General features: G+C 39.8%; 1 protein-coding gene across 19 annotated transcripts in view; it reads right to left on the bottom strand.

Annotated features, from left to right (window-relative positions):
• RBFOX1 (RNA binding fox-1 homolog 1) overlaps positions 1–26,360 on the bottom strand; it is a 957,841-nt gene that overhangs the window by 869,116 nt on the left and 62,365 nt on the right. Inside the window, exon 1 of one of the 19 annotated variants that reach the window (XM_074918986.1) lies at positions 5,654–5,760. The exons of 15 other annotated variants lie outside the window; for them this stretch is intronic. The gene's annotated coding sequence lies outside the window, so the exon portion shown is untranslated. Of the gene's footprint in view, positions 1–5,653; positions 5,761–26,360 lie in introns of those variants that run through there. 3 more of the 19 variants (XM_074918990.1, XM_074918977.1, XM_074918991.1) reach the window with 3 other exon arrangements.

The raw sequence follows: 26,360 nt of genomic DNA on the forward strand, positions 1-26,360 counted from the left end.
TATCATTTGTTAAGGAGAGGATTTAGGGATTCCTTCTGGAATTTTTCCTCTCTCAGGGAGAGACACGGTATGGACAGAAAAGCAGCAAACCCCCCATCCTCGTCCCAAGCTCAGAGATAACAAAGTGCTGTCATGTTTCCAGGCAACTACCAACAAACAGTTGCTTTTCATTTTCTCAGCACTCGACTCTCACCCTTTCTCCTATACGACTATCTTAAGGTATGGCATCAGCACCAAGTCAGAAACGGCAATGGACCTAAGCTGGGCTTAACTTGGTAACCATTTCTTACCCAACTCAAGAGAATAAAATCGGGCAATACTGGAAGAGCTGGAGGTTTGCTCTCTATCCTCACATTTTCCTCTTCACAGCCTCTTACTCTGTCACTAACACATTTTATTGGGGCAGACGGTGCTATTCTCCCATCACAACACTGAAAACACCACAATATCTATGCAGTTCAGGACGGTTACCAAAGAAAATCACCCAGGTTTGAAGTTCAATGGTAAAAGGTGGAAAAAAAGAAGAAGAAAAAAAAGTCAGCTCTCTTCACCCTACAAAACAATCCAACATTGCCACTGCAGAATGTCTAGAGGTTTTTTCCACACTTTATTACTGATTTGTTTTACAGTTGGGAGTCACAAAATAATCATTGTGTGACCTGAGTACACAGTTACAGATTAGATTAATTTCTTTGCATTTATTCTTTGCTGCGAGATATTTTGGCTACAATTTCAGTTAAATGCGACTCTACAATCACGCCACTAAGACACTTACGTCCCAGTTTTTCCTCCAGTTATATTTGTTTCTTATAAGATCTGGTTTTCTTGACCTAAGTGCCAAGAGAAATAAATTGAAAGCTTTTTAAAACAAATTTCACAGAATCAGGTACTCTAGTAATCCTTAACCACTAAACTGAGCCTGAGACCTCGTCCAGGTATCTCCAAGAGAGAAAACTCCTCACCACTGACCGTTTATTTGGTAAGCAGCACTCCCCTGCCCCGCTACCAAAGGCTGGACACAGACACCCGATCCAGGTGACCGTCACAGAAGCAAGCTGAGCTAAGGACAGGGGTGAAGGCTTCACACGATCCTGCACACCCCATGCAACCGTGTGTCTGCACCACGGCGAGCAGCGGGAGCGTCCTGGGGAGCTCTGCCCCGGGAGAAAACACACTGCAGGAAGAGAAACTGCAAACACAGCCCAGCTGGGTAACGCTCCATAGATGCCCTCAAAGAGTGTAGAGAAACCTGATGAAGCTAAACAAATTAATCTGGAAAGTTCCAAGTATTTCAGAACCAATGAAGGCCAGATGTAATCACTATAAGCTCTTTCCTCTCTTTCTGGGCTGCAGCTCTGATCGCTAATCAAGGTTCGTGTATTGTACACTACCAATAATACCAAAACAAGAAAATGTAACAGCTTTCCCTTTACATTTCTTACTTCCTTTCCACTTAGAAAAAAATACTGGGCTGTCTGTGCATTGCAACCTCACACTGATGTTTGCACAGTGCCAGTGTTTCCACTAGCAACTGCTGCCCAACCTGTACAACCCTTTAGCTTTTTTAAGCAGGTCAAGATATCATGATGATCTTCTCAACTAATTTTTTTTTTTTCCCCTTCTCATAAAAGGCTTTGTCCAGCACTACCGAAGTTAACAAGCAATGGAGGCAGGATCAAGATGAATATGCATCTCTAAGACTAGTAGAAGCAGAAGAGAATCAAGTCTTGAAGAATGAAAACAAGAACTCACAGATGTTCCATTTAGCTCACTTTGCAAAGCGACAATTTACATTTCCTTTCTAAAGAAAACATCTGTGGCAAAGGTTTAAATTTCCCTTCTCTCTTTGGATTTGAATTCACTCTCCTTTTCTTAAATGTCCTTTATACAGACCAAACAATACAGGTTTTTTTCCTCAGAGCTAATAATGACACACTGCAAAGTAAAAACAAAATTCTTCAGCAATACTGCATCATTAGAAGTAATTTATACAACTGCTACAGATGACTGAGTCAAAAAGGAATTATGAAATGTTGAAAACCATGAAGATCTATTAAGGAGTACACAGCTTTTCTATGTCTTCCCTCCCCCTTCCAACTTATACATGATAGTGATTTTTGAAGGCTGAATTCAGTCTGTCCTCCCCTTCAGTTAACTCATTCGCTAATGGCAGACGGGATAAAAGAAATAAAGCACGTGCAATTGTAGCGCACACACTGTCATATTCTCAACTTTCAGGCACACTAGCACAAGCCTGATTAAAAAAACATAAACGGTAATGCAACTCCTTCCTTTTCCGATCTTTTAGCAACAAGAGTTTATAATGATATAGTCTACGTATAGATTATATACAAAAATGTGTACATATTTCTATTATAACGTATGTCGTGTATTTGTCTATTGAATTGCCTTTCTGAACATCTAGAGATACTCCTACCGCCTCACATTCTCTGATCCTCATTTTCTTTCCCCAGTGACAGTGGCTAAGGAATCATTGAGGCTTTCCAAACTCACTTGGCCCCCCCAAAAAATAACTGTACCTCAGTATAGAGGTTAGAGCACTCATCCACTAATTAAGAATTCCAGGTTGTATTCCCTTCTCTGCCTGAGAGACAAAAATAAATAATTCTACCTATAGCCTTCTAGGAGACAGCTTCTAGCTACGGGTTGTACACGATTCTGGATGAAAATATTTGCCACTTTCCTTTTTACAGTATTTGGCTAGAAAAGAAAGCTGTAATCAGGATTCATTGTGAAAGGCAAGACAAGACAGCCTTGGTAGGCATCAGAGTACCATATTCTAGCTTCTGCCTTTTATTTTGAATAAAACCATCAGATACTACACAGATTTATCCTGCGAACGGGAACCAAAACTCTTGTCTGTTCTACGAGGCATGATCCAAACCCCACAAAGTTCTACTTTTTTTCCCCATACTTCCTGGCTTACTGCTATTACTTGCTTTATTATACAAAATACAACAAACACCCTCAAAAAACCCCAAAGAGCAGCAATCCAAGCTAAGCTTACAGAGCTTCAGCAGGAGGAGGGGAGCACACCACCTTTGCTACCAGGAACCGATACAATTTAGGAACTCTCTGTTGAGAATTACGGTAAGAGTTTAACGCTTTCCACCCAACAGAAGGTGGGCACAGAACATGCATCATCCATCCACTCCCTGGACAAATATTCAAACCGTTCAGCTACAGTAGGAACAAGGACTGCAAATATCACACCCATTTCTTCCAGACAGATCTAGAAAAAACAACGCCCCAAAACATTCCTGGAGTTAAGAGTTTCTGAGAAAACCATTAATTTAGTTATCTTGTGTGCACAGGAAAAGCCACGCCAAGCCCTTACCTTAAGATTTACTTAGAAAAATACCTGGATTTTTTCCCAACTGGGCACAGATGTAAAACTACGGAGGTTGGGGTTGGATTAGATGACCTTTAAAGGTCCTTTTCAACCCAAACTATTGTATGATTCTACAGCAGATCATGCAAATTACATACTTATCAAAAAGATGGCATCTTTTCAGTATGCAAAGACAGACAATTTTAGGCACCACAGGAGAGGTAAGATAATCCTTATTTTTTAAAGTAAAAAATGGAAGCCTGAGACTAAATCGCTTAAGAGTCTGCCTGTATCACAGTTCAGGGACCTAAATCTTTTATGGACAAATTTCTAAGAGTATTAGTCATAGGTCTGCATGAAAAACTGGGATTACTGGAAGAACTCAGGTCTAAATCTAAGGGCAGAGGGGAAGAAAATGAAAAGAAGTTCCACTTACAACAATTTTATAATTAAATTAAACTCAAGACTTACTTGCAAAGGAAATTACAGGTTATTTGCACCGTATTTTTAACTGACAGTAGATGCCACAGGCTGTAGAATAGAAATCATAAGTTATTAACCCTAAACTTGTTTAAAAAGAGAAGAGATCTGGATCCTTAGCTAGCAAGACTCCAACCAAAAGTTTGAAGGGAAAAAAAAAAAAAAAATACAATATGCCCCAGTTATTTTATATGCTTAAAAAGCAAATGTTCCTTCATCTGAACTTCTGTTCAGAGTGAATCTGCCAACTAAACTTCCAGCACACAGCATGTGCTACCAAGGCAATAAATACTGTGGGAAATATGTAAAATATGTATAGCACATAAATCATTTATGCCAGAAATTTGGAGAATCAACTGCCCCTGAGAACTAAATTGTCCTTCATCAGTAAACAAAGGGGGAAATCATTATAATTTTATCCCCGCTACATAACAATCTTTTTTATTCTACCCATCAAATTATTGTGTATCTCAGGGCACTCTTTTCAATTCTAAAATTACAGTTAAATGCCCTCCAAGTGGTGAAAAGTGATCCTTGAGTCAACTGCACTTACGAAACATACATTATTTAGACAATGAACCTATTACCATATGGTGCTGATACATTTCGAATTTTGATACACATTAGCTACTAAGAGTATTTCAAAGCAAACATAAGAAAAAAAAAATCATAAAAGAGCACTGTACTAGGAGACTCGGTTCTGGTTTGACTTGACTAACAGTCCTGAGGTGCTGTACCCCTACTATTCATAGATTTAGCTGTCATCTCAAAATGGATTTTCCCTAAAAGATTCAAAGCTTCTTGATTTCCACTCGTAGTTGCAGGACACAAAGATTTTATTCTAAAGAAAATATCAGGTTTTACGATCAATTCTCTGTAATTCCATAAATGGAAGAATATATTCCATAAATGAAATAATATGTTCCATAAATTGAATAATATATTCCATAAATGAAATAATATGTTCCATAAATGAAATAATATGTTCCATAAATGGAATACTCTATCCAGTAAATGCTTGCATTAGGAAAAAAAAAAATATTCTCCCTCAGACCCATCTCCCGATAGCTTCTAAGACATACTCCTTCACAGAGTTACTTTGATTTAATGCAAGCATAACAAGGAAAGTGGGTAGAAGATTCTTAAGTACATATTTTCCAATCGTCTAATTACATAGGCTTTGAAAGCACATTATTAACATTTAAAGATTAAACCACGTTACTTAATTGTGATTTCTCTACTATTTGTCAGGCTACTGGTCTGGTATATAATCTTTTCTACACAAAGCAACTCATCACATGTGTTCATCTCCAACACCCAACTTGTAAATAAGTTCTGTACTTAAGTGAAAGCACAAACAGCAGCAGAACACCATTACTTTGCAATCTCATTTACTTGCTAACACAATCAACTGGAACTGGGCTTGTGGGAGATGGAGTTGTTTGTTGGTTTTTTTTTTCTGCAGGAATCATAAAAACCCTAGAAAGCTTACAACATCAAATTACACCTCCACTTTATGCAAAAGCATGAAATATAAATTTATATCATGTTTGTACTTAATCTGTATCCGAATTATAACAAGATCCTTGATGGACATTTTGTTTTATTTTGAAAATACTGCACAAATTGTTGTAAACTCTAAAGTAGCATGCTTACACTCCGGTATTATTTTTATTTCTACTTTTTCTTGGTATAAACAACCAACAATGCATAAATCACTCATGCTCAGAGAACCTGACTCTTCACATTACACTGCCCTACTTCCATGAACTCTGCCGAGAAGCACAGACAAAATGCATACAAATTCATGCTCTTACTCACTCAGCTCTTGCTGCTGTTCACTGTTTTACCTTGGGGAACCCAGACGAGGTCCTGATTCAGTGAAGCAGTTTAACACCCCATTCAACCCTAAACCAGGGTCTCGGATCTCTTAACCGCACTGGAAGCCACTGCAAAAATAAGCTGTCACTTCCAAGACGTTCCACTGAAGAAAATATAGATTTCCAGATTTAAAAGTATGCTTTTATCGTGCCTTGCTGCTGCTCTTAAAGGTGTGCACTGGAGCAGAAGCAGTACTGACGCTAGAAAACTAATTCCAGACTAACATCTTCAGCTACAGACGGCCAAACTGCCTCTTCAGATGGTGTTAGCCAATGCAGCTTCACCAGCCTTTGAGAAACTACAGGCAGCTTCACACCAGCTGAGAGTCGGAACATTTGAAGGTCAATCTTCTTGCAGTTTCCTCTTTCACTAGCGCGCAGACAAGAGAGGGGTTGGCCCTACATTCCACTTGCCAAGTCCACGCTTCAGAGTAAACAAAACTCTTCAGGCATCCTACTTCCACACTGACCCTCTCTATTCCTGTGTACAAAACATTACTTAGGCTGTGCAAACGGTTTAGCTTGGGCTCAGCTCCCGTTCCTGTGCTGCAGACATGGAAGGATCAGCCCGCGCTCGTACCAGGGCTTTGTGACTGCAACAGGGAAGCTATAAAGGGGGTTATAAGAGGGACAGCTGAGCCACGCTACCTTACCTCCTGTTCTCTTCAGGCTTAAAATGAGCAATACCTCCAGTTTTTAATATTTTATGTCATATTGTATATACACCAGGTTAAGTCAATAGGGAAGATAACTGAATTCGCAGCATATTTATTGCACTCCTGAATAGATTTTATATTTTTAACAATTACAAAATTACGTTCTACGTGCTATGCAATCTAAACCACGCTTTTAATGCTACTGGTTTATCATTCTCTTCAGGGTGATCGATGAACTGGCTTGCTTAAAAACCTTCACCACGTATTCAGCAAACAATTAGAAAAAAGTTAAATTCTTTTACAAACAGTCTTCCCCAAGCTCCACATTTCCTTCTTTTACCATTCTCGCCTAGAGTGCCTGCCGAAGGCTGTTGATCACTATGTCAAGCAACAGCAACCTAAAAATGGCTCTTCTTACTAGAGACAGTGTTCCAAGGAGCTCAGTGAAATCACACTACATTTTTTGAGCTTTACATGTCATCCGCTTGCCAAGCCTACCAGCAGCACTTGAGTCGACTGCTCAGCCCTGGGAAGCAAGTACTGCATCAGGTTTAGTTCCCATATTATCCATCTTCCCAAACTGGCGCTACAGTTTTATCCTTACAAGAATCATTTTTTGAAGAAGTGATTATTCAACCGCATTTGGAAGCATTCAGTTTCCAAACACAACTTTTTTTTTTTTTTTTCCCCCCAAGTTCTGAATAAGAAGGAAAAAAAAAGTAAGTGTGAATGTGGAAAAAAAGTGTGAACGTATACATGCATATACAAGTGTGTGTATTTATAACTGCCTCTCATTTAAAACACCATCAGAATTAGATGGAGATTTCTGACTTGATTCCAAAGCCAGACACAGCTGTGATCAGGACATCCCTGCTCCTTTCAGTCACTCAATAGACTTCGACACTCAGTGAAACAAAGCGCAGAGGGGTGGGAGGTAAAGCTTACTTCCAGAATATCTTTAAAATATCTTTTTCAGATGAGAGGTCTTACAAGAAAAACTTAGCACAAAATTCCTCATAGATCTGTAGAGGAAATTAAGTACTGTATTTATCTGAGACAGAGCGCCCGATAAAGCAGGGTTCCTGTGACACAGATTAAAATACTGGGGCCATGCAAACTACCCAAGCCCCTACTCCACCTTTGGGAGAAAACAGACATATGCAAACAGCAAAACTTATCTAAAAGCATTTCCAAAGAGAAAAATACTAAGCTTTGCAATGACTTTTTTTCTTCTTTAAAGAGCAAAACATCTGAACTTGAGCTTAATTCTTGTTTCCAGCTGAATTACAAAGCCTTGAACCACCAACCTACCCTTCCACATAGCCTCAGTGATCATCAGCCCAGGACCCACGTGCAACAGCACTGCAGGATGTACCACTGCTAACAGGCACGCAGGTTTATCTTTGCTCATCACTGACAAATCAGATGATAAAAATCTCAAACATACCATAATGCTCTAACTACATCCTCCAGGGTGAGAGAAGAAAATACTTAAGTTTAGATTTTTCTAACAACTCCTGTTGTTTTCACCCAAAGATCCATTGCAAGACCCTTCCTTTGTGTAACATCCAATTCCTGTTTTGCGCAGAAAAGAGAAATTCCAATGCTATTTTGGCACTCAAGCAGCTGACAAAATTGTATGAGAGAAGGCAGCACACAAGTTGTGTGTTACATCCAGTGTGCTGTAACATGGGATCAGTTTCAGAAGGCTTGAGAGGTAAAAATGCTACTGGGAAAAGAACCACCTCTTACTGCTACCTGGTTATCTACCTCACTATGAAGAGGAGAGGGAAAAAAAAAAAGGTTACTGACAAATCCCAAATGAAAACCAAAATGAGAGGAGAACATACCCAAAAGAAAGGGATGATAGCACTGAAAATTCCAAGGCTAATCCAGGAATTTTCTCTCATGCCTTTTATGAAGTCTAGCACTTTGATGACTCAATCTAATACACCCTTTCTGCCACTACTGTAATATAAATAACATTTTCCTTCGGTTCCAAAACATATTTCCATGAATACAACAAAAGGAGAAGGTACAGCACAGACACTGGTATTAAATATTTAACTTCATACCTTAACAACCTTTCTTTTTTGTGTTTCTTGCTTCTGCTTGAGGCTAAACAGTAAGGCCAACTCATGAGGCAAAGCTAGTATCAGTCCTTATATATTATTCATTGGTTTCAGATGTACCAATTCCACCTCTGTCTCTAAAGCCAGATATGTCACTTCATAATAAAGCTCTTCCAGATCAGAATTCTGGAATTTTTACTCTAAAGAAACCAGGCCTTACACAATATAGCAGGGGTTCCGCAGTACATACTGCAAACTTCAAGTACAGGGGGACCTTGGAGTCTGATTTTAAGTAGGTAAATGAGAAAAAAATACAGGATTAGTTTTACCCTCTCTTTATAGACCATGCATGATTTTCTGACAGCAAATTTGACATTATTCAACACTTTTGAGAACTGCTTATAATTCTTCTTAAAGAAAAAACACCCCACCTAATTTCTTTGCTTCCAGCTGGTTACAGAGAAGACAAACCAGTTGCTTCAAACATCTCCTCGGCATACGTAGCTACAACTTCAACAGCTGCTTGCAAACAACCATTTTCTTAAACAAGCCTTCTTTAGCTACACACATTTATCAGGAGAAAAGGAATTAGTGACACTCGGCACCTCTACGCTGAAAAGGTTGCTAGAGATTTACTGAAAGCAACGCTGAAGATCACCCTTAGAAATATTACCAGAAAACCTAGTTTTGCTCCTAAAACATTATGAACACTTCAACTTTGGTTCACTAGGACTGCCTTTCAAAACACTCCTTGACCCTGACAGGCTTTCCCAGAATCACATGACAACCGAATTCCAAAGTTGTTGCTTCCATTGGGTGGAATTGCAAATGAAATACTTTACCAATTAATTTGAAAGTACACTCAGAAAAAAAAAAAAAACAAACCTGAGCAAAATATTCATGTCCATTCCCTCCTGTCGGAACATTGCCTTCCGTCAGTGTAGAAGCCTGTGAAACGCCCTCTCCTCACCACACAAGGTCAAGATCGTCGTATGCTGAAGCTGTATGTTAGGAGAATTGGCACAAAACAGTTTATCCATCTAAGCCTTAAGGAAAACCTTTTGTTTCATCTGGCCTAGAGGCCTTTCACATTGTACAGTTTACCTCTTACTAACCAGGCAGAATCCTTCAACCAGTAAGACACTTTAAAAATTCAATCTGGCAAAACGACAAGTGTTCCTTTAACAGCTTTTGTAGTCAACTTCTCCTCTCTTGACGGTTCATAGGCAGGCTGACCACACTCCTTAGGACCCAAACTGACCACCACACGCCTAACTGCATTTAACAGATGGCATATTATGTCACAGGAACGTGTATCATATGTTGGTTCATCAGATTTTATGCAAAATGACCTTTTTGTTACTCAGATCTGGACTCTTACGAAGAAGTTTTGTCCCTACAGAAAAAAGAAAAAAAATTGCCATCAATACCTAACAGTATCTAACAATAGACTGATTAAAGCTGAATATGGGTTTTAATGCAGTATCATATTGGTCTGAACATCCAGAATAACCAATGAAAGCTCTAGACAGTGACTTACAATGCTAGTATTACAATGTGTTACCACACCTTCTGACAAAGAAAAGCATTTACTAACATACTTTCGGCAGAACAATCTGTTTAACACAGGTTCTTCCTGTAACAGTTTGCCTTGGGTGCTTAAATGCCACTTGTTTTGCTTTGCCAACTAAACGTAATAAGAGTTCAGTGTTTATACAGAGTACATTGGAATGTCAGGTGCTTATATAATTACTTTTGTAGCCAATTTCCTTGCCCCTCAAGGCTCATTAGTCAGTCATCTAATCATTCCATACAATAATGCATCCTCTGTGTTTCCTTCTTGAGTTCAGGAATATATCTTTGTCCGTTTCCAGCAGTGGTGTCCTTCAGCTGTAACCTTTCCGAGGGTTTTTTTGAGTGGTTGCCAGTGTTACTCTCTGTTCCACATGGAGGTGGATTTCCCCAACATCTATTAATTCTGTTCTACCACATACTTAGCCATCTGGACAATAAGGTAATGTAAAAAGACTGCTGTTTTCATGAAAAATCTGTATGGCTTTGCAAGTAATGGGTTTGTTGCACCTGTCCACCTTACCATTTTACGAAGACGCCAGAAAGAAGTAACAGCATAATGCCGTGCTCCCTTCCTACTACAGAACCACGCCTGAGACGAGGCTGAAGGAAGTAATATTGAGAGGAGATGAGAAAGCAAGGTGATAACTCAGAATACCTGTAGGTTTTGGAGTACCACAGAGCTGTGCACAAACCTGTACCTGAACTTCACAGTAAGAGGAATCAATACTGGGTCAAGTCCTATTTATCATCTTCCTTGTGATGGGGCACAATGTGACCTCGGCAAGTCTGCTGATGAGACAAAACTGGAGGAGCGGCTGACACACCAGAGGGTCGTGCTGCCATCCGGAGGGACCCTGACAGGCTGGTGAAGTGGGCTGACAGAGTGCACAAAGTCCCCCACCTGGGGAGGAACAACCCCACGCACCAGTATATGCTGGGAGCCAATGGGCTGGAAAGCAGCTTGGCAGCAAAGGCCCTGGTGGACACCAGGTTGAACAGGAGCCAGCAACATGCCCTTGCTGCTAAGAAAGCTGAGAGTATCCGGGGCTGCATGAGGAGGAGTGCTGCCAGCAGGTCAGGGAAGCAAGCTTTGATGTCTGCTCAGCACTGGTGAGGCCACACCTGGATGGCTGTGTGCAGTTCAGACCTCCCCAGCAAAAGAAAGATAACGGTGCTACTGGAGAGGCCAGTAAAGGGCTACTAAGATGATGAAGGTCCTGGAGCATCTCTTACATGAGGGAAGGCTGAGAGAGCTGGGACTGCTTAGCCTGGAGAAGAGAAGGCTCAGGGGGAATCCCATCAATGTGTACAAAAATCAGAAGGCAGCATGAAAAGAGGACGGAGCAGGCTCTTTGCAGTAGTGCCCAGTGCCAGGACCAGAGGCAGCGGGCACAAAATGAAACACAGGAGGTTCTGTCTGAACATCAGAAAACACTTTTGCACTGTGAGGGTGACGGAGCCCTGGCAAAAGTTACCCGGAGAGGCTGTGGAGTCTCCATCCCTGGAGACACCCAAAAGCCATCTGGACGTGGTCCTGGGCAACCAGCTCTAGGCGGCCCAGCTTGAGCAGTGGGGTTGGACCAGACGACCTCCAGAGTCCCCTCCCAACCTGCAGCATTCTCCAATTCATTTCAAGCTACGCTGCATGTAAACACACGCACAAACGCCCAAACCAAAACAACCACCACCAAGCAAAAAACATGCCCAGAAGAAAAATAATAATTTGGTGCCTAAATGAAATAGCAGACATTTGTAAACTGGTAAGCCAGCAGGCAAATTCTGTTTTCAAAGCTGAGTTGCCATTCAGTTCACCAGCTGCCTGAGAACTCTTTGGAATCCGGTTTCCAAAGGAACTGACATGTCACTAAATTAACACAGCAGTACAGAAACACTTATTTATTTTGTATTTAAAACATGGACAAATGTTTAGGTGGAATTACTGTAAATGTTCAGTAGCTCAACACTGAAGAGCGACTTCTGCTACTGCTCCCGCAGCCAGCTGTCCAGCTGACAACATGCTATCCAGAAAATGCATTAATTCTTTTGGGGGGCTGGGGGGAGGGAAAGGTGAGAGAAAGTTTCTTTTTCTTTTCTTGACTAGAATTCTGACAGAATTGGAGGTGGAAAAGCACCCCATTGCTAGCCACTGGGAGCAAGAAATCACCCGTGTCACGCTCTGCAATCCACAGGGCTCTGCAGATATTCCAGCTGCTTCTTTACGGCTACACACACGGTGAGCAACAAAACCTCATTTCAGAGTTTAGTAAATGTTGAGGGGTTTTAATTCCACAGCAGAGAAGAAACAAGGACAAGAGGAGCGCTGCAAGTAATCTGCACACGTGTAGAATTTCTGAAAAATATAATTTGGGATAAAAAGTGGAGAAGAACTCTCCTCACGATGAAAAAGTGGCTAGCTTGCAGTGCACTGGAATAATTATAATTATATCAAATAAACAACTTCTTGATGCATTATATTACCTAATGGCGTTGGGAGTCATTCTCTTGAGTTTCTATTTTTAAACCATGAGAGGGTGTTAATGAAACTTTCCAAGGAAACTTCAACTAAGGACAGGTGAAACAAATTGCTGCTAACTCCTTCACAACTTCAGACTAAAAGTCACCATGAAAGTAGTATTAAATGGGTAGCAATACCACAGGGAAGAAAACAGATTATTCAAATTTAGGGTTATATTCAGTAATTTACACAGCGTAAGATAAACCTGTTTTAAAAGCCCAAAATCCAGAATTCAAAGAGTTTATTACAAAACCACAAATTACTTCCTTCTCAACATATAAAGTGCATATCTCAATTATAAGAAATATTTTTTAAAAATCGGTCTTTTGCTTTAACTGTCCCCTATAGATATTTTTGTCTATTTTTTGATCCAACACCACCAAGAACATATCAAATCTTGTTTCAGATCCTAGAGGTAACTCTCCAAGGGGAAGAAACAGATATTTTGAATATCCAGCTCATCTCCTGGGGTGCTTCACACCACCGTCGGCAGCTTACTAAATGCAAATCTGACCATCCTGAGCACCACGTGTGCACCACACAAACCAGACTATCCCTTGCTGCCAGACCCTGAGGACACTCTGGCTCATTCCCAATTCAGCAACCTATCTGCTCAGCAATGCGAAACACCGCTCCTCACTAATACACGCTGCAGTTCTAGGCCAGTTTGCTGACTTGCAAAGCTTTACATAATGGATCTCAATTCACCTCTCCTGCCTTTTGAGTTAGACCACCCACCCCTCGGATAAATTTCACTGCAGCGGTCTGCTCGCCAGCTAAACCCTGTCCTGGGAAAGCTTATGCAAAACTGAACCTTACCACAAGTGGCTGTCAGAAAAAGTATTACCAACTATCCTGCTAAATTGTAAACCCAGTACTTTGTCCAGCCTTACCTAGTAATTTGTAAAAACAGGTAAATATCATCCACAGGTGAAACAACAGATCATTCTTCAGCTTTTCACCACAGGGAGGGAATACAGTCCCATGCTGCAGTAACGAGGTCCATATAACTGAACATTTAACTCGTTTTAGGCGAGTTAATCTCAGTTTTAACAGTCTCCTTACGTATACCCCAGAATAAGGCATTTCTTGTGATTTCTGGATCATAACCCTGACGAGACGTATTCAGAATGAGAGCGCCATATAATCTTCTCTATAACTTCTAGCCAATAGATCAGAATTACGTTACTAAAATATTCAAAAGCCTTTCCTCTCTCACCCTTCTTTCATTGCTATGAAGACTAAATCATTCTAATACCAACAGCAGCTAAAAATACCTCTGTATTTTTTATCTCCATAGAACACACCAACATGCCTAACAATTTGGGCAAAATAAGTCTGCCTTAGGATGGAGTGTCCTTACATTTGAGCAACTGAGCGGCTCCTGCAGCCCCCATGAATTTCTGTTTGTTACTGAACCACTCAGCTTCCAAACTGCTGAACCAGAGACAGACAGGCCTTTGAACAGGGTACCACTGTGCCACGTCCCCAAAGAATTATTTGCACTGAATGCAATGGTCTTGTGGACTGCACTTTTGTGACACGAATAAACATCAGTCTTACGGCCCCAGCTCCAGGTTTCTTTCCAGCTTACTAGACAAGAGCACTACCCTTGCAGCACCATTACATCAGGGCTCCCCAGGCCCAATCTTGAGCCTGTTTTCCTCTTAAAGCAAATCCCTTCATGGGCACAGACTTATTGTATACATTAGCCCTACAACATTGTTCTTATCTAGGAAATCAAGACTTCTCTCCCCCCCCCCCCCCCCTTTTTTTTTTTTTTATAAAGGACTGAGCTTCAAAAATCAGTTCAACAAGTGAGAAAAATTTACTGAAGACAGTGAAAAGCCTAACATACAAAGCTTAAAACTCTTAACAACACTGCCTAAACCCTGAAAAATCCGGGTTTGCCAACAGCTATGTGAGAAATCATCCTTTATTTCCCGCTACAATACCTTGAGTAGGAGAAAACTATAAATGTCATGTGCTGCCCATCTTTTTTTAAATCAGTAGCTCCTTACAGACATCCCTGCAGGTGTTTAACTATTTAAAATTAAATCTCGCATTAAAAAAAGTGCCTCGTTTGCAGCTAGACTGAATACATCTCAGATCTGTTCCCAGGATGAAGCAAACCAGTCAGCAAATCACATTTTCCTACTTGACTCAAAATGAGTGGAGTCATTCTGCTGAAGAACACAAAGAAAGCATGGCAGAGCAGAAGTCTTTCAGTATAACACAGCACATCAGTGATCAGCAGAGAAAAAAAAAATAAAATATATTTTCTCCTATACTATGTTGCTTGCTAGCAGGACACCCTCAATAGAAGTCTGTCCTTAATTTAAAAACAGAATGAAACATTTTCAACATCTCCTGTTATGGTTTCCATCCTGTCTGTGTGTCTACATGTTACTGGATGATAGGAAAAGAAATACGTTGCCTTTAAATGGTTAGAAACGGGAGTAGGAGTCAGAATAAAAATGTGAATTTGCATTCTGGTAGGCAGCAAACACCCCTGATCCCAACTGCAGAAACTTTTAACCACCATGTTTCTTCAAAAACAATACAGCACCCCAAGCAAAGTTTACAGTTACCTCAATTAAAGCTTCATCTGCTCCCCATCTTTTATGAACCACGAAGGGTAATTCCTGACCAGAGAACTACTCCGAATCTCCTCTTTGAAAGAGAACTGGAAGTAATCCCCAAACGCCGAGGTCTCTGCCCCTCTCAGTCCTCCGTCTCTTTACGAAGCAAGTCCCTGAGGCCTGTTCCCCCCATCACAATTTTTTGGTACTAAAATGATCAATCATATTGTAAAGGAGTAAGTTGAAAATAAAGATTGTGTTTCAGACAGCCGCACTTCTCCAAATCATCACAGCCATATCGCTGACCCCCAAACTGATCTCTGAGCAACAGCTACAACTAGAGAACAGCAGTGTTGGTGCATGTTCCTTATGGTGGGGGGAAACAGGAGAACTAGGACAGGTCCAGCAGGACATCTGTGTTACTAGGAATATTTACTTCACCTGTTCTTCTCTATTTATACAGTCAAAAATAAAAAAAACATGTCAAAAGACTCATGGTTTTGATGTCTTCCTTCAACCAACAGTTAACCCTGGTAGTTTCTTCTGCCCTGTAGTCATCCCATGTGCTCTGCACAAGCCATGCAGGCATGAGGAATGTGCTGATTGCAACGCGTGTCAGAAACTCCCAGTGATGTGCAGCTATGAGGGATGGCGAGTTCTACCACCTTGTCATCATGCAGTCTTGACAGCTCCCCTATGAGAAAGAGTGGAGTGAAACTTTGCTTTTCTAAAGTATTTTTATAGTGTTCATCTAGGGTCTTCTCTTCAGGAATTCTATTAATTCTATTTGGAACAAATAAAAGCACGTTAACACAGGATAAATCTGCATCTGTGCTCAGGAAGAGGAGTCGTCATTTCCCTAGAACCTGCAATTTCAGAATTTGAATCTCTATTGCTGGTTAATGCTGCGAAATCATCTGTGATTAGAATGAAATTTCATTCGTGCCACAGCTTTCAGAGCCTGTTTTGACGTGGTGGTCTTCTCTTTTGGGATCAAACCTGTTGAATGTGCAGTGGGCATCCGGACTTTCAGCAGAAAGCGCAGCAGTGGAGCAGAAGTTGCCCAGCTGAGCGTGGACCCCACGGAGGGGACAGAGCAGCTGGCGGCAGCTTCAGAGCTTCAGCAGAAGTCGCTATTGGCATGGTCAGAAAAAAAAAAAAAAAAAAACGTACCAGGCATGCAGAATGTGGATGACAGGGAGGAAGATACCCGTTAAGAGAGAGAATGGAGGGTTTCGTACAGATTTAGGTGAAATCGTTGGTTGCTTCCCCCTTCCCAGTGCAACTAAGAGAGGGCTGTCGCTGCACCAGACGATATGCCCGATGTCCTGGAAAGCCTTGCTAAAAGAAACTCTCGGAAATTAGGAAGCACGAGCTACTGCTAAATTTTAAAAAATCTTTAACTTACAAGTTTTTGCTGAAATTTGTTGTTAAAGCTGAACTGCAATCAGAAGTTTTATTGCTATATTCTAATCCCTGTGCTACTCTGACAACTCTGTAGTATTTTGACAAACATGAAATAATGTCGTTTAGAGAGAACAGTCCAGACTTTCACTGCAAGGCTGTCTCCCAAATTACCTTATTGAAAATTATATATTATTATTATTTTCTCTTATAAAATATTATATTCTAGATTTTGAAACCCATAGCTTGCCACAGCATCCATTTCTGAAGACACTGCAGCAGGGTTGCTTCTGCCAGGGAACTAGAAATATGACATTTGAGGATGTTTCCTGCGGAGTTATCAATTCTGTCTTCCTAGAGCACATTACTTTTACAATACCTCATTTTACTCCCACGAGGAGGATCACATTTTTCATTTCTTTCAGAAAAAGAAAGGTATATTGAGATGCATTCTTCATTTGGTTATTTCAGCCTGTTCACCAGTTACCATATCAGATGACTATTTCTCAATAAGTTACTTGTCCATTTTCATCAAAGCACCTGCCACATTGCCCTGTGCTCCTGATGTACAGTTTTTTTGACATTCTGCCTGACAAGCCTCCTAACGAACACAGTCAAAGAGACACTACGCTTTTGGGAAAGTTTTTCACACTATTCTTACAGGAAAACTCACAATCTGTATGTATTATATCTCAGCATAGAGGGATCTAATTACACTAGTAAACCCCAGGTATGTGTTTCAATAAAGAGTCTACTTAAAAATTTATTGCTAGAAATGTTTTCAATGCATTGGGAAAAAAAAATCTCAAACAAATCGCAACTAAAAAAATGTAAATGTATTTGAGGACACACATGAGCTACAAGCCTTGGTTTTTTTCAAGGCTGCAGAAAAAAAAAATCACAACAAATCTCTTTCTGGAGAGTTTCATAGACTTCTATGGAGCTACAGAAGTCCAAATTAACAAAGGTGATGCCATTAAATATATTACATATTGCAGAAAATTTGACCTTGCATTAATTTTTTGCACTACTCTAGTTCAACTTAGTATTTTATAGAAATCTGAACTCTAAGTTTTGAGGAATAAGAGTGTATAATTATTGTAACAGCTGCCATTTTTCTGGAAATTTCAAGGCTTAAGACTACTTGTAAACTGCAGCTACCACCTATATTTATTTCAGTTCAGACAAAGTCAGGGCCCTGAAGCATGTGTCTGTAAGATTTATTGTGATCTAGAACAGTACCTTCTTATCAGACCAAAGTACAAATGGTCTGGTATTAGTATTAGTAACTATGGGCAAGAACATGAAAATGGATTTAAAGCACTCTCTGACATATGCAATCTTTATTAATTAAGAGTTTATCTGGAACAGGAAGTACTGTCAGAATCTTTGTACATCACTTTTTGAACAGTCATCCCAATAATCTCTTCCACAAGTACAAACGCACACACGTAAAAGAGTGTAAATTCTAATCTAATTAAAGTTGTATTAAAAAAACCAATTCTTTATAAATAAAGTTTGAAAAGTCATAAGATCACTGTTAATATTTAACTGGTCAAATTTCCTTTCAAGATTTATTGTATTATTTCCTCACTATCTCGAGGCAAGATCCTATTTTCAAACATTTGTGGATGAAGTACATGGACAAAATGAACAACTGAGTCATTCATCTGCTTTCAACGTACATATGTCAAAATGCAGACTGAATGAGCGAGCTTCGCAAGCCACGTGTAAATGCTCACATTTGGTATTTTGATCCGTATGTCTGTATTACCGTAAGAAAACCAGCTCCCTTAATTCACCCATTTCTCCATCTTCATAAATAAAAGTTCCGTATGCAGTGAAACAGAAGTTGTAGCAACAGGCTTTCAGGCTGACCATAAATTTCAGTGAAATACCGTCTTTTCGAACTGTTTGTAAGGATGTTAAAGCATGATGGAGATGCCACGCGTTTTTGCTAAGAACCTGATTTTCATGAGCCCAAGGTGCAACAGCACTGTCAGCTACATAAGGAAATTAATTACATATGTCTTTTGTAGGTTTTCAAAAGGCACACTCAGGAGGCTGTTAGTAAGAGTCAACTATCGGAAAGTGCTTACATTACCATGGAGGAAAATATGTCAAAACACAATACTGCGTCTTGGTTTCTTATTCAGTGCTGGAAAAATACTTTTTGCTTTTTATTTTCACTACAAAAAGAGAAGATAAATAGATTTTCAAACGTTACACATGCAGGCCCTTCCACATCTACATTTTCCTTTTTTTCCTCCCTACACTAAAATGAAAAGAGAACTATAATTTTCTAATTTCTTCCATTCAGCTCCAGGCAAGCAAGCCAAACTCTGAATTACATTACATTAGTATATCATGCAAAAAGTTACTTAGAAATAATTTAAGTATGATATTTAACAGGATTTGGGGTGTTTATCTGCATCTCTAGAAATAGCATTACGGGCAAATGAAATAAAACATCTCTTTGAAAACGAAATAGCCTTATTTTCCAGAATTACCATTGCTGTATGGTTGGGTTTTTTTTTTTACTCCAGAGGTAAGTATCTTTCTTATCTCCTTGCCTCCCTCAATTCTCATTTGCATGATATGAAAATCACACACAGTCTGAGATGAGAAGCAGCAAGGAATAAGTCACAATAAATAGGTCTTGCATGTAAAACAAACTCTTTAAGATGACAGAGCTTGAAAAGAGGGTTGAAGAAAGAGAAAATGTATAATAAATTTCGGCTTGGAAATGTAATTAAAAAGCCTGAAGGGACGGCTACACTATTTTATGACTTTGAATTTACAAAAAAAGAACACACCAGGCCAAAGTCTGTATTAGGTCCTTAACAGAAGCTTAAGTAAATGACCTTTTGTCTTTAGATGGGATTCTTAACACTTCGTCCAGCACCTGACACACTGAGGCACCAAGTGCTTCAGGTAACCTAAACTGAAAACCAAGGGGTTTTCCTTTCTGGTGTTGGTGATGCTTGGCTAAAATGGTCAAAATTATCAGATTGCGACCGAAGTATTTAAATTTTATGCTAGGAGAAAGACAGGTATCTTCTTTGAGGTGCAGACTATTCCTCCTTAAAGAGACAGTACTGACAAACACAGGAAGAAAAACAAACCCAAAACCTTCCGTGGGAGTTTTAAGATCGTCTCTGTACTACCAGCGTGACACAATCTCAGGCGAGGACTCAGTCTGGAATACCTGTCAGTGGGCTGCAAACTTCCCTCACATGGGCTACAGGTTCCATCTGTTCATCCATACCTTATAAAAGCACCATCTGCTTACGACCCTAAAAGTGCAACCTGGCAGCTTTCCACGATGTTTAAGTCACCGTTTCAAAAACTGAGGTCAGCTTAATATGGTGAGTACTCCAGATTAGGAATTTTAGATCCTTTCCCACTATATGGCATCATCTTGCACCTTCAGAGAAGGAAGGGGCTCCTCAACAATGTCACAACAGTATTGATTTTTGAAATATGAGGAAAGCGAGAAATGGCTCATCTGGTTTTGATTACCAAGTATAAACAGTGACAAAAAAATTTCCAAATTAGAGAGACCAATTTGCTTAAACACCAGAGTTCAAACACACTCACTAGCTAGGCAAATGGGAAGAAGTACACCAGCATTTTCAAAATGCCCCAGGATACATGGAGGGAATCTGTACTAAAAGAGTTCTACAGGGGAAAAGAAAAAGTTGAGTTAGAAATTAAGTTTCTATTCTATTAATAATACATCCCCATTTAGCAGGCACTTTAAACTAGGTTCTTCAAGCAGTTTGATGAGTAGTTACGTACAGTGAAAACTAGTGTGTACATGGATGTTGTACCAATCCAGGTCTAGGAAACAGGAAAAACCTCTTTTCAGTAAAATATCTGAATTAAACAGACCTGCATTAAGATAGTGTTACAACACATTGCTTTCTCCCATATTATTTAATTCATGGAAAATTATTGTTTAAAAACAAAAGGGCCATATGACAAGAGCACACTGACATCTGCTGGCATTCTATAAATGCGTTTCTCTAAAGATTATGATTATACCGCCCTCAACATTTTTTTTCTTATCTAACAGGACTGTATAACAAATTAACATTGTCCATATCTAAATAAAACAAATGATAAGAGTATTCTATACTTCCAAACATTAAATCGTGTGTGACATTCTGTAGCTAAACAGCCTACAGAAGCATACTTCGCTTCCATATTTGTTCTAAAGTATTGCAGGAAGTTGTTTTCACCTAATTTAAGGGCTGACAATTTATATTCAAATAATTATTTCCCTAATTTCTTTGCCAACAAAAGACTAGTATTTCCAATTGACTATCCAAAGATGTAGCTATAGCTGTCACGCAGGCAAAGCTCAGAATGGTACCTGTTGTTTCACAGCAATGGTTAGCAAATTAAAAGAACATTTTGTTTGTATTAGCACACCAGCAAAAGGATACGTGTAAAGACAACACACTAATCATCTAGCAAGCCACATACTGAAAGTGGTACCTAAATACACTGGAGAAAATCCATTATCTCTTATCATTTAACACAATCAACACAGGTATTTTGATAAGCAGAATATAGTCCCGAAGACTGACCAGCTTGCAGACCCACAGCAGGCGAGAGTCAGCAGTTCTAGTTAATGCATGTAGTTGCTAAAGCAGCTCGGCAGCGTTGTGAATACAGAATATTCTGTAAACCTTCAGGCACTTCTACATTTATTATTTGAAAAGCGTGCAATATATTCACTTAATGCCTGCTGTTGGAATCATAGCTTACCATTTCCTCCCTCCTGTGTGCTGTAACACAAGTTATGGTTGATAACTTAAACGCAAAATAGAAGGAATTCGAAATTATAGTCCATACTGTCAGCAACTCAGATGTGTTGCACACAGACACTGAGGCACAAATATAGTATTAGAAACAATGATACAAATCATTAAATGTGAACAATTGCAAGCTGGGCTTAGTGGAAATCATAAATACCTTCTTAATATTTCTGCATTTCCAAATCAACTGTCAGCTGCAACGTCCATTGCTTTTATCAGCTCATTAGCTATCTGCATTTCATAGATCACAGAATCACAGAATCCTGATGCGAATGTGGATAAATGAAAACACCAATTTCACCTTTCTAATTCATTATTTGCGTGTATTTTTACTGGATGCCCTTGTGTGTTTTACTCTATGCACTCATCAGCATCTGGGTTTCTTAGACTCGGCACACTAGAAGAAGTGGCAGTAGTTTTTAAACATGAAAAAAAACCCACGGCTCTCTTCCTTGCAAATGTTTCACTAAAAACCTTACAGCCCACTGGAAAACGAGATAAATGTGTGGTTCTGACGAGGAGGAGGAGAAGCAATACCAGCTTGTCTGGCTCACAGTTGTCTGTCTCAGCCATGAAGCAATGGGTTCACGTAACCTTCCCCTCGGAGGAAAAGGAGAGCATACACCAACCTCTTCAGCAAAAACAAACAATACGCAGCAATGTAAAATCAAGCGCTGGCTGGTTCCCAACAGCTTCCAGGGAACAGAGCCGACTGCCCAACAACAGAGCTGCAAGCGTTCACGCACCACGCAGCATCAGCACAAGAACACGCAACTCCAAAGCAATTTCCTAACAGCCCAGCTGCTCACATGCTCTGGAGCAGACAGCATCCAACTCACACGCTCAACTATCGGAAGAAACGCACAGGTCATCTTGTGACATCAGCCGTGCCTCTCCTGTCACCAGCCCGTCCAGCTTTCACAGGCGTGCCCACACGAGTCCTAAGCTGAGGCATTTCTTTTACTCTTCCAGCATCATGCCAGGAAGGACCACCCATACTGAAGCTTACTCATTTGGAATTCTCTTTCAATTTCCTCATTTGAGACAGTTTTATTAAATTATTTAAACTTCTTATATATTAAACATCAGCAGAGAAAATTCTTAACAAGAAGAAAAGGGGAATGTTATTACCCTAAAATCCTCCTACTCTTTACAATGGGATTCCAGATTCTTAAAATCCACAGATGACAGCCAGCCTTTCAGCAGTGAGAGAAAAAGTACATCCTTTAGAGATCACCGTTTTCCCCCAGTCAACCCAGCACATGCTACCACCACTGTCATTGCACAAATATCAGGCCTGAGATATTTTAAAAAAAATAAAAAAATAAAAATAAAAAATGGAGAGACCAGCTTAGCAATTTGGAGGATTGATGATCCTCAGTGGCTCAAGCTCCACTATGAACTGCTCTGATGTGTACTGGCAAAACTAATGAGGGAGGTAACAAGAGGAGCCCAAAAGACACAAGATTAAAAAGACACCAACAGTGTTCCTCTTGCCTGTTACGATCAAAATTATTTTCAATTGATTTAAATGAGAAAGTCTGTAGCTCTTTAAACTTACTTGAGAGACCTTCAAAGAAGATGAAACTTGAGACCAAATTATATGGCATTTTAAATAGTAAAATAAACATCAAATGCAGTATGAGGTGGTAGTAAAATGTAACTCCACAAGTCATTTTTACGGCAATGTGAAGCTCACATTAGCTAAGGAGGTGCAACAATACTAAGATCTACTAATGTGACAGGGGCAGTGCGTGATTTAAATACATTTACATGAATAAAGAAGCTGATTTACTCGTTAAAGTTTACCCCAGTGAAAAGAGCGTTCATATATAGGAAGGGTGTAACTTTCACAGCAAAGTTTACGTGCTGAATACTTTGATTTTGGCAAACAAAGGTCAGAAATGAGTAGAAATGAAGAGTTTATCATGTAGCTCGCTTCCTCTCCATTTCTACTTCACTTGCATGTATCACTGTCTTGTGAGCAGTATGAGCGTGCACCATGAAAAAGTTCACAACAAAACTATACCAAGGACTAAAGCAATCATCATTTCAATCTAATTTGTATTTTAATCAACTCTTGAGCAACTTGAAAAATACTCTCACCTGAGAAAATATAATTAAATAAATAAAGGAGTTTTTCCAAATTAGAAATTAGTGTCCGATCTTTCTGCTTCTCATACAATCGGTGACAAAATATTTAAGGGCTTCAGCAGGGAAACAATTTTTACCACTGTAAAATTTATTAGCCACTAGAATATACTTACTACAGAAATTTGGGTTCGCATTTTATTTGACTTTGTAACAGTGCGAATATGCAAAGAGAAAAGAAGTCTGTGTTAAATTCACAGGAAAATTCCTAATTTTTCCTTTATTTTGCCTGGTGGCAAAGCTTTAACACAGAGAAGCATTATATTGACCATTATATATATTTATTAAGAATTGCATCTGGTTTTACGACATGCTTATAAAGCAACACTGATATTAGGAATTATTCATGCCTTATTATTGTTATTTTATTCAACAACAACAACGAGAAAAAGCTCAAACACAACAATTAAAAAAAAATACAACAAAACTCCACCACATCAAAACGTCGGGCATACAGTGTCAACCAGCACAGCAGTTCACAACATGTGCACTGACAAGACCATCAGAATTTTAACTCTGTGACCACCACTGTAAAATAAATTTGCTATTCCAGGCCAGATAATAGTGCTGATTGGAACGAACGTGCTGGAACCTGCATTACCATTAACTGCTGAGAGACTTGATTTTTACCTGTATTATTGGTGCTACTGCTAATTACAGAAAAATTACAGAACAACAGCCAAGGAGACACGGGTGTTCTGCAACTTCCCTCCAAAAGCCAAATGATCTAGAATAAGCCTGAAATAGAACCATGCAGACTCCCTACCACTGCTGCCCGCTGTTTGCCAGGCAGCATACTGAAAACTTGAGCTTCTGGCATCAGAAACACGAGACGGATATTTTGAGGAGGAGACACAAAACATTGGGTAGCGTGTAGATCACGCTGGTACTCCGGGTGTGCACGCTGGGGCGTGTTTGTGCACGTGTGCGACTATAGTAACGCGTGACGTTACCAGGACATGTCAGGTCGACTCATCCGTGAGGCACTGACGTCCTGTCTAAACGAAAGGGTTTGCCATGTATCCCAAACTGCCAGCTCAGCGATCCTTCCTCTTTTACTCCCCACTCTAAACGTACTGATAAAGATTTTAAAAACGCAAACCCAACTTTCTCTAAATCAGGCAGTTGGATATGGTGCGTAACGCAATTATTGGCTGGTACGGGCCTCCCCCTGCAATTTCTGTCACAGGCAAACTGAGAAAAATAAGCTCTGAAAAAGATCGTGAGCGAACCCCGTTCAAAGCGTGCTGAATCCTTGTGCTCTCAGACAATAGCTCCCTCACACCTCGGGGTTATTACAACGCCTCACGCAAACCCGCCTTTCCTACCTCTTCGCTAAATAGCGGCTTTAGCAGAACTAGACAGCTGCAATACTAAGAAAAATAAAATTGTTAATTGCTACTTTTACCTCAGTGGTTCCAGAACCAACAGAGAAGAACAAACAGGAAAATCAGGACTGGCAACGTGCCACACGTAGGAAACACGCATGCTACAATGGCTACCACGAGATGTCTGCACAACATTTTTTTCTTTCCTTCCAATTTTTTTCTTTTCGAAGTGGAAATAATTCTACTAGATACAAAGGGAGACCATTTCATACTGACAGTGCACCACTAGTGCTGGATTTTAGAAGGGGAAAAACCTTAAACTGAGCAGGAAAGTCGTCATTTCTCTTGATTGTAGTAAGCCAAACTGACATGCATCCACAGCAGTAGCGTAATTGAACTTAATAAGAGAGCTGTTAGCATAAGAATAGAACACCCAAAAGTGCAAAAGCAAAGTCTATCTGATTTTTAAAGAAACTGGAACAATACTACGGGCTCCTGTAACAAAACAAAACAAAAAAAAGATGGACGCTTCTTAGAGATTCTTATGACTCACATCTAATTATTTAACTATTTGTTTTTATTTTATGCTTTTATTATCTTGTCCTTCATCATCTATTGTTGCTAAGCTACATGTATAAAATTTATATGGAAATAGTATCTTCCTAAATTTGATCACTTCAATCACTTATGCTTTAAAACTCTTTTGAATTACTTCTTCTCATTGAAGATGGGGTTTTTAATAGTACTCAGAGATGGTATCATGACCTCACTATCCATTTCAGCTGTCTCCAAGAGACCCCTCAATCCTGAAAAATCTCTTTATATCACAGTACCAGGAGATTATTACGATGCATTGCAGCAAAAAAGCATCTTTGTATTTAGAATATAAGAAGATATTTAGGTTCCTACATAAACAAGTTTGTACATAATGAGATTTCAAGCAACACTCAAGTCCTTTTTTAAAATCCACTCGGGTTCTAACAAACATACAGATCTTAAGAAAGGTGAGTCTCTGGCTACAACGAAACAGAAGTTTGAGTAGACTCAAAGGCAAAAATACAGCCACAAGGACTGAAGACAGTGGAAACAGGAAAACCTCAGGCTGACTACATTCAAAGGAAAACGAGCAGCGTTATCACCAAGAGCCGATCACAGCCTTTGCTGCAGCGAAATGGCAATTGCTGAAAACAAGACTATGCTCAAAGCGATTAAAGAGGCCAAACTACTTGACTGCATCATTCGACCAGTACGTCCCAACAAGCACTGATGAATCAGGTGGTTTATTGGATATGACAGTTCCCGGGGTAAGGATGAAAGATCCTATCAGCACCAAAGCCAACCCATTTGAGGGCATTGGACAGTGGGAGGAGTAAAAATTGGCTTCAGTAGCCAAGAAGACGCGTGGCAGGCTCGGGCTGTGTAGCTCTGTGCCTTAGGCTCTGAAGCAAGCCCCTAACCTGCTCCATCTGACCACTGGGTTTCATAGTCCATTTTTATCACACTACCATAAGGTCCTTATTAACCAGTTACAGCCAGAGA

This window comes from Athene noctua, chromosome 15, assembly GCF_965140245.1.
Source record: "Athene noctua chromosome 15, bAthNoc1.hap1.1, whole genome shotgun sequence".
NCBI classification, from domain to species: domain Eukaryota; kingdom Metazoa; phylum Chordata; class Aves; order Strigiformes; family Strigidae; genus Athene; species Athene noctua.